Source organism: Atta colombica, unplaced genomic scaffold (assembly GCF_001594045.1).
Source record: "Atta colombica isolate Treedump-2 unplaced genomic scaffold, Acol1.0 scaffold277, whole genome shotgun sequence".
NCBI classification, from domain to species: domain Eukaryota; kingdom Metazoa; phylum Arthropoda; class Insecta; order Hymenoptera; family Formicidae; genus Atta; species Atta colombica.
This window is the reverse complement of record NW_017259378.1, coordinates 1,938,205-1,948,204: the sequence shown is the minus strand read 5'-3', so window position 1 is coordinate 1,948,204 and position 10,000 is coordinate 1,938,205. Positions and strand designations below refer to the sequence as shown.

Here is a 10,000-nt window from a genome sequence, read left to right as displayed (position 1 = left end):
TTATATATAATAATTTTATATTTATATCGCACAAACAGTATTAAATAATAAAATAATAAAGTATATAGTGCTATATAGAATTCGAATTTTAATTATTTGAGCATAATTTCAAGAATATAAATATAAATTTTTTTATTCTAACACCCAAGGACTTTGATTCTTTCCTTCGGAAATTTTCACGAACTGAGAAATGATTTTTCTACATTAATGCTCATAGTCCGTGCGCGATTAACGACATACAACTAAACTTTATGTCCGCTTACTAAACTAAATTGTAAAGACGAAATAACCTAATTTTGTAGAAATTTTAAAAAACTGAGCCAAGAAAAGAATCGAAATCCTTAAGTGTACAAGAATTCTGCAAATTCTATTTACAAACAAAATACAACGATGTTTATATTGTACTTCAATATTTCACAATTTTTACTAATTTTCATAAAAAAAATGAAATTTTAGAATTTCTGTATTTTTGTATTTTATGAATTCCTTTAAGCATTTACTTAGTTTGATTTTGCGTTTCCATTTTCAGTTTTTTGCAAAAAGAACAATCAAGTACCAGTGTTTCGTGAAAAGCAGACGTGATTGATCGATCGACGTTCCACTCGCCAATGGAAAATCTACGAAAACTGTCCTGACAAATTTAAAATCAACGTGATGTTCTCTGTGTTCCATTCCTATCAACCATTTCTATCTATTTTCACTGAATCAGAATACAGTTAAAAAATTAACTTGACAAACAGTGTGCATGTGGTTAATCGAACACAGAGCTAAAAATAACAGTGAAAAGAATTTCTATTTCATAAAAGTGATAGCAAATATTTAAAAAATGGATAGGATGAAAAAAAACGCAAATACATTAATAGATTAATAAATTAAAAATAATATAAATCAATCTCTCAGATTCGTTAAAGTTTAAGTGATTCAAATTATCTAATTTATTAAAATGTGGTATATATTCATATAAAATATGAATATCTGCCTTTCTCTAAATATGATATATTTTGCAAATGCTATCGACGAAAGTATATAAGCGATAAATAAATAAATTATATAGGATAATGTCAATTTACGCGTATCACATATTCGGTCGTTTTGTATTTTACTAAATAAAGAATAAGAGAATAATTTTCGCTAATTCACTCCTATTATCAAACATACGTATGTACATGTTTTACACAATAAAAACCTTTCTGGTATACGAGAATGATACTGGTTTATTTTGCTTCTCGTTGTTTCTCTTGCTGTTCTTTCTTTTATAGGCACATTTCTCACTGACTTCTCATTTTAGTTCACCATGAAAAAAATATTTTCTTCACGCGCTATAATATTATATTTTCTTTCCTTCTTTATAATTTCTTGCGAAAATACATCAATTAGGAAATATCAAATCGTATAGCAATAAAATTAGAATTTGTTTATTCCTTTATTTATTAACGTAACGTTTATTTGTAAAATTATTATTTTTTGTTTTATAATATTCTATTTGTTAATTTTATATGACGTACTCAATTTTGTTTGACATATTCAAAGATTTTGTTTCTATTACTATTATATGTTACTATACAATGTAAAATAAAATTTATAGTATATAGTAATTTATTTCTAAAGATATAATTATGTACAAGGTTAATAAAAAATATTTTGAAATTTCTCTATGAAAATTCTGTATGCTGTAAACAAATTAATATAAAAAGATTTTGTTGCTTTTATATTATCAAAAAGACATAAATATATATTTTTTTATGTAGATAAATATTTCTAATAACTTTTAGGAATTTTTGAAATACTTGACTTTTTAATTCATCGGATGATTAATTATATCTTCAAAGTTAATTTAACAATTATTATAGAATTTTTTTTGTTACATATTTATTAGTTAAAGATTAATAAATGTTTAAAATATAAAATTTTCAATTCTTATTGTTGATTGTTTTATTCTTTGTAATGTATATGTTTTATTATTTTACTTGTCATAAGTGCATGAAAAATGTATACGATATCTATAATTATTTATTATATCTTATATTTCATATACGTACAGATTAGTAATAGGATGTAAAATGATAGATACTCATGTTGCAAATCCTCTGTAACATTTGCTCCACACATAAATTTATAATGCGCTCATTTCCTCTCAACTGTTTTGAACGTGTGTTTTTCCAATTCTCGCTTGAAAATTAACGGATGAAACTCGAGCGTTATTACACCAGCTAAAATTTCACTTTAACTAGCGCATTGCACCGAACGAGAGGCAACTCATTTATGCAATATTTCCATTTTGCAAAATTAAGTGTCGTGATTTAGCGAATCAAGAAACGTGTCGCTTGCTGCAATGAGTAGCACGAAAAAAAAAACACGAAAATGGAAAAAGTTATAAATAATTTTATAAATTTTATTCTAAGATTATTATTTACGAGATAATTATACGACTTTTTTTTAATGTAAAAAGATCTTTTGCCGTTCAGTCTTTACATGATGAAATACATTTAAAGATAGAATATACGTAAAATTTTACTCGATATCGATTTTAGCTTCATTATTTTTGCATTTATCTATTTTTAGAGAAAGTTTAATTGATTGAATGATAGATTTAACGCTATTCATTTATATTTCAAAAGTCTTTCTCTCTGATGATACGTAAATTGCTTGTTGATAATCACTGAAAGTGATGGATTAGCAATCTCTTAAATTTGATGTGAAATGTTTCTTAATTATACAATTTTTCATTAGCATTGTATTATTTGCTTTTAGCAAGAGAAAAATCATCTCTTGAAAAGAGAAAATATTATAGTAATAGAACACGATTTTGCAATTCCAACAGGTAATAATATTTAAATTGTTTAAATTTATGCTTAATTATTACAATTTTATTAATTGCAATTAAAATAAAAATAATGTTTTTAGTTTCAAAATAAAATTTTTCTAATGAAATAAGATTCTTTCTGTTTTATATTTCTTGTTATATTTTTTTCCTTATAATTGCAATTCTTTTTCAAACAAAAAATAATTCCTAGCACACTTTGGCACAAAAATTTGCAGGAAGAAATAATTAAATTTACTGTTGGATATTAATTTTAACTATCTGTTGTCACTTCTTATTTTCTTGGAAATCTTGCGATCTTTCTGAGTATAAGCTGAGTATAAATGTCTTGTAAGTACATCAGTACATTCTGCAATATTTCGTAGACGCCACGAAAGTTACAAGTACAACGCAAGTTAATAGACTCGGCCGAGAATACGATAAAGTTACGTTATATTACGCTCATTCTGTACAATGAAGCTAAAGATCTCAAGTAGCGAATAGTACAAAGTGTCGTTTCTTCTCATAGTTTTACAGATTGAAAGCTACTGGCGCAAATGCATCTGGTCGTTTTAATCCAGTATAACAAAAATGTAACGACTTCATGTCGCATTTTACAGCGACGCAGCAATGACGCGAGCAATAAACGTCTCGTGAGACAAGAGACAACGGTGGCACAAGAATTAATACCCTCCTCGACGCAGTTTTCCAGCGAAACATTGTGACCCAGTTTTCCCACCACGTGGTGCGAAAGTCAATAAGCTAAATTTGATTTAAAAAACTGCGTAGTGCAAAAGTTTGAGGGATCATTTATATTATATACAAGGCATCCCGGATTCAATATGACATAATATTTTTTTAAATGGAAGAATACTCGTATACAGTGTGTATACATTATGTATATTATAAGATATATTTTTATCTTTACATCTTGTAATTAACATTATAAGATAGTTTTATCCCATAAATATTTTTTTCTTTAAGATTTTTCCATATTCTTAAGCTCTGGAAGAATTATTTGCGAGTATTTCATTTTTGCTAGATCACCCTATTATACAGCAGACGAAGCCAGTCTTATACAAGTCATATTTTATCCGCGTACAATTTATCACTGTTTTGGAACATCACACCCTACAGACATATCGTCACATTGACACGGTATTTGCGGATCGGAAAATGCTTGTTGTCATTCCACGTCGTAGTTTCGTTATGCTGAAATTGTGTCATTATGTTGGTACAGGTGTCATTATGTTGTAGCAACTTTACACAAACTATTCGCGAAGAATAAAGCGCCTCTTATCTCATGTTGAAAATACGTAGGCGAACGTAGATTATTTCCGGGCAATTTATGAGAAAGGTGACAAAATCGCTTCCGAAATCGCTTACATTGATGTCGGATCAAATTAGTTTCCTATTTTCGGCGGTAGACGAGAATCTCTCGTGGATTTGTTGTTAATCAGAAACGGTATAACACTATGCTGTATCGTATTTATCAGCAGAAACGTATTTATCTGCACTTGCAGACACATGTGGATATTTACCGGTTAAGTGGTCAACAGCACTTGGCAACGGAGAGTCTATTAATTCTCGTAATATGAAAATCGCATTTACGATCATTCGTCACCTGTGTTCACTGTTCACATGTATCATCATTGTTCGATGAATTATCTCGTTACAAATTCATGTCGAAAATTGTAATCCATTGAATATGCAGACAAATGCATTTCACCACTAATCGCCTTTTTATGAATTTAAAAAACTGATCCGAGCAAATTCAGAGGATTTATAATCTTCATAATCTTTTATAATCTTTATAACTTGGGATTTTTATTCCAGTGGTGAGAGAACGTAAATTATTGTAAAATATTATTTTATATGAATATTGTAAAAAATATTTTTTGTTAAACATATTTTAACAAATTTTGTTAAAATTGTTTAATATATTTTTTCTTTTTTAATGACTTTACGAAACTTTAAATATGCAGTTTCGTCGAAAATCCATAATCCATAATAAAAAAAGGGTAATATTAATTAAAATCTTAATTTTTTGAAAATATTATTATAAACTGCTTATTCCATTTAATATTTATTTGATTTTTATTTACTTTTTTCAAAAAATTGTGATTAAATCCACATCCATAATATTTTTTTAATATTAATAAATCGGAAAACAATCTATAATATATATGTTGTTAATATGTTAATAATATTGTTATTAATAATAATAAATTTTAATTGGAATAAAAATGCTCTAAGGTGTTTATGTAAAAGAAACCGGACGATAATTAAAAAAATATACAGATATAATTATATGTAATATAAATTAATGTTATGATTAATTGTAATATAAATCAGTGGTCAGTATGAATGTTTGATTGAGCGATTAATCAAATTTTAAAGTACAAATAATTATAATAATTTCGAACTTTATTACCGATTTTAATCCCTACTAAGATCCTCTTTAATTGATAAATTAATTCTGGAAAACTGAATTTTGGAATTTTCAATTAATTAATAATATAATTATTTAATTACTTATACTTCAAATTTGATTAATAGCACGATACATATTGCTCATCGATTTGTAAGTATAGTTACATATTAACGAGTTAAAAAAGTTTGTTTAAATATCAAATATAAGTATAATAATATTTTCAACATATTTTTGCAGGAATGGAAAAAATTCTCTAAATAAAAAGAAATTAATATAAAAAGATACATCTTTTTCAAATTTGTCACGTTGCTTTCATCTCACGGAAACATCGGCACGTCTTCAAGTAAAAATTAAACTCATCTACGTGTGTCGCATTTTAGGACAACGACCGGCCTTGAATCGCACTACGTGCCCAGACGCGTAAGTAGTTCGAGTCGGCTATTAGATCGACTACTCTTCTCGCGAAGGTCAGAGTTCCAAAAGCGTACTTAAATCCCAAATGCCTCGCTTCCAAAGAATATCGCTTTTATTTTCCTTACGAGTCGGTAGTAATCGTAAATCGTAAGAATATGAAGTCATTCCGTCTCGTTAAACATTTTTAGCGAATTAGGTCAGTGCGATTTCTAAGAGGGAAAGGCTTTTCGGACCGAAGAATTTGTCAACGGAACCTTCATGTTGAAGTTCGAGTTTCGCGAGAGTTTCACGGTCAACTATGTTAACTGATTGGTCAAATCCCTCGAAGGAAACTATACTAAAGATAAAATCTTCTTCAGAAAAGTAAAGAAACTGGTTATGACATTCTACTCTTTTCTGGTATTCACTTAGGCGATGTCGGATTATTTCAACTGTATTATTACTAGATACAGGATATTACAGGATATTACTGAATATGAAAAAATAATTAATCATTCAAAAAATTATTATTAAAGTAATTATTTGAAATATGTTCTTTTTATCTTCTTCTTTTTATTTTACAATTAAATTCTTAATATACTTTTAAATTCTATATCATACAATAAAGTTGGACAACTCTAGCATACAAATTTCTTACTTATAATATTTAAGTTCATGTATTTTACATACTTATTTTTAATATAATTTAATTTTTTTCATTACATTAGGTGTTAGAATCTCTGAACAGAGATATTTTAAACAAGTTATTCGTATAAAGTAAATATAATAGAGAATTTTCCTAATCGCGATAATTTTTATTTTTTCCAATACAAATTTTCATATGATATTAAAAAATGACTTTTTACATGATTAATGAAAGCATTAGATATATTAATTCTTTTACAAACAGATGATAATTTCGCTTTCCATAAGGAGCTTCATTTTCATCTCAATATTATATTATTATGTGAAATTCTCACTTGCGCTACTAAGCAGTGCTACAAAAATGATGTATTATTATATTCGCATCGCGAAAAGTTTCATCAATCTAAAACTTGAAACTTTCGTAGGCAATAACAATATCTCTATTTCTATTATAACAATAATTCATCATGAGATTAAATAAAGGGATTAAATAAGAGATCAAATGTTTGCTGCAGCTGTTTGCCTCTCGTGAAACGAAATTACAGCGAGTACAAATCCGATATTTGCACCATATGTGTGAACATTTGTCACCTATAACAATCTTTTAAAAAGAATTAATAACGCTCTTGAGTTAAAGTACGTGAACTATGTTGAAATCATAAGCATTGCGGTTTGCGCGGATATTGATTGCTTTCTTATCTCGAACCAAAGTCAGGTTTGATATTACCTAAGAGTAATATGTGCATAGCCGATTAACAAAATCGACAAGAGCGTATAACGTGATCTAAATACGAAGAAAAAGAATAATAAATTTGCACATTCTTCGAATCAAACATAAAATAACTTAATGCGTTTCAATGACTGAAATTATCATTCTTACTCAAATTATTCTAGAATGGGAATTAAATTTAATCCGCAAATACGAGAGTGGAATAATGTTAAATAGTTTTGGAATGTGTCAAATAGCATTCTCTTTGTAGGAGTATCATTGGAATGGTAGACTAAGATTCGTAAATAGATAACGACATTGGAAATCTTTAGTTACCGGTAAAGTGGTGTCAGATCACTGACATCGGATACGAGAGACAGATTTTACGAACAAAATGTCAGAGGGCAGATTATGGCACGTTAAGGATCCTCTTTCAATTAGAAAGACGACGATATCAATCTTCGTCATCATTTACCGTCATGTCCATTTGATTTTATAATACTAAATACGACGTAGTTTATTTTAATATTTAAACTAATTTTAATATTTTAATATCTAAACTAAAGATGTGTAAAAAATTATAATAATCGTTATTAAAATTCTATTTCTTGTTATTTTACATACTTCCACGAGATTTCATAAAATTCCAACAATTTATAATTTTCCTATACTTTACTAGAATTTCTGTTAGCATTGCTAATTTAACTTGCGATATCGAAGTGAAATCTCTGTATTAAATTTATTTAAACTCACTTAAATGAGTTATTATAATTTGCATCAGAGTTTGTGATAGAATAGTATTTATATGGATTGTTCGGAAAGTTCGTGCCGATTTTGAAGGAAAATTGGAACGCAGAAGATTTAAATTTTAGTATACATTTATTAAATTTAAATCTTTTGCGACACGAACTTTCCGGACAACCCAATAATTTTATATGCAGTGTATCTTGTTATATTTATATTATATATTTTTTCTTATAATATTTTTCGTATGTGCACACAATTGTAAATAGTTCTATCTTGAATTAACTTATCGTCTAAATTTACTTATCATCTAAAGAAAGCTCTTTGCTACTGTAACTATATGAACATTGAATTTGTTGGAGAGAACCATATTAGAACTCCTATTCCATGTGCAAATACTTGATTCAACTTTACATTTTGTAAGATAACTAGCAACTAAACATTCCTTGGAGAATTAACGAGTTACAATAACAACGCGTGATTATTTAAAACGATTGATAATATATATGTTTAGTGCGCTGCAGTTGATAATAAAAATAATGTTAAAAATATAATTTTCATGTAAATATTTACTTATAAAAAATTATTTATCACAAGTTTCAATATATTTTTGTATATATATTTCAGAAAATAAAATTATATGTAAATTTTGTAGGAAATGAAAGATTTAATATTCTCTGTTCGATTTTATTTAGATTAGCCATATTTTCGACGACACTTGTTTATTTGAGACGCAATAGTTGATCGCGTTTTTCGTAACAACTGATCGTGTTGTTATATGAATGATTGGGCTATATAAATTCAGAGAAGTGAGATCAATTTAGGTCCAATGTTCGGGGACTTCAAAATACAGAAAGATTGATCGCGCTAGCTCTTACGGATATTGTTTTTCAGACTTGCAAGAATATTCTTGTACATTGTAATTTACGTTTAAATAAATTGATTAAGCATAAAAACTGAAACGAGATATTATATCGCTTCTCTTTTAATTAAATTCAATATCGGTAATAACGTAAACTTTTGGTAAACTTCAACATTTTTTTATTCAGAAATCGATTTCAAACCCATTAAAGAATCTATTGAAAGCAAAGTGGAAAGTTATGGAGTGTCTTTCATAATAATTTTTACATCACGTCTGTTTACTTTCAATGAGAATTTGGCGACACTTCGTCGTCGTTCTCGTCCATCTTTGTCACTAAGGCTAGCATTTAATCAGTTCTTATATTCAAGACTATCTTAAGTACAGGCTCGAGATATCATAAGTGTCTCACAAAACTATATTTGGGTCTTAAAATAGTCTTAAAATAATAACAAATTATGAATACCAATCATACCAGTCTAAGAAAACCGTCAAATAAATACATTCTATATTGAGAATAATGCTCATCTCAGGAATCAATATCTGATCTCGATCGATCCCTCGGGAGGTTCCACATATATATGGTACCTATAGGAATATCTAACATCCTATCACGCACTCCCTCGTGTAAAATAATTCCCATCAATACCTTCATTTTGCGAAATTTAGTAAGAATTTGAAACTTGTTCGCTTTAGAAGCTAAGTTATCATGGGCCGACTTGACTTTTCCATTAAGATGGACGACGTGGTCGACTTTACAAAATCTTTCAATCATTCAGTAGCATAGATGGGATTTATGGATCTTTATATAAGTATTACTTACAAATCCTTTTATCTTTGTTATTATTTAAATTTATTCTTTCAAAAATATCACACGCTTTGGAAACGAAATTTAAAAATAAACGAATATTTATTTTTCTACAGAAATATAAAATTGATTTTCTTCCTTTCCATACAATATGCTATCTATAGAGAAATATATATATCATTTTCAAATTATTTAACATGATTTAAAAGACATTTTAAGAAATTTATAATTAGAAACTTTATTTAAAAATTTTTTAAATTTCTAAAAAATATTAATATTTTTTATAATTAAATTTTTAATATTATCATTATTTATGATTATTTATTTATTTTTTTTTTCTCCGAGAAAAGGAAAAAGGATAGAATTTTATTTCTATTTTATTTCTGCCATACTGGTTATACTCTTCTTGAAATCGTTATAAGTACTACCTCCGGGCTCTAGAATCTTCGAAAATGGATTTCACAAGATTTTGCGGGTTTCAAGTGAACTGAATTGTTAACTAGTTTCTATGTACTTTCACTTTTACAATAAGGTGGCTGAGATAATTACGTAACACAAAACAACCTAATGGAAATTAGAATGTAATGCAATTATGTCATTCCTTAATT

General features: G+C 27.6%; 1 protein-coding gene across 7 annotated transcripts in view; it reads left to right on the top strand.

Moving 5' to 3' along the window:
• Positions 1 to 10,000, top strand: part of LOC108689844 (prolactin-releasing peptide receptor-like) — a 69,736-nt gene that overhangs the window by 15,404 nt on the left and 44,332 nt on the right. For 6 of the 7 annotated variants that reach the window (XM_018196797.1, XM_018196798.1, XM_018196795.1 and 3 more), the window contains exon 4: positions 530 to 608. The exons of the other annotated variant lie outside the window; for it this stretch is intronic. The gene's annotated coding sequence lies outside the window, so the exon portion shown is untranslated. Of the gene's footprint in view, positions 1 to 529; positions 609 to 10,000 lie in introns of those variants that run through there. 7 annotated transcript variants of the gene reach the window in all.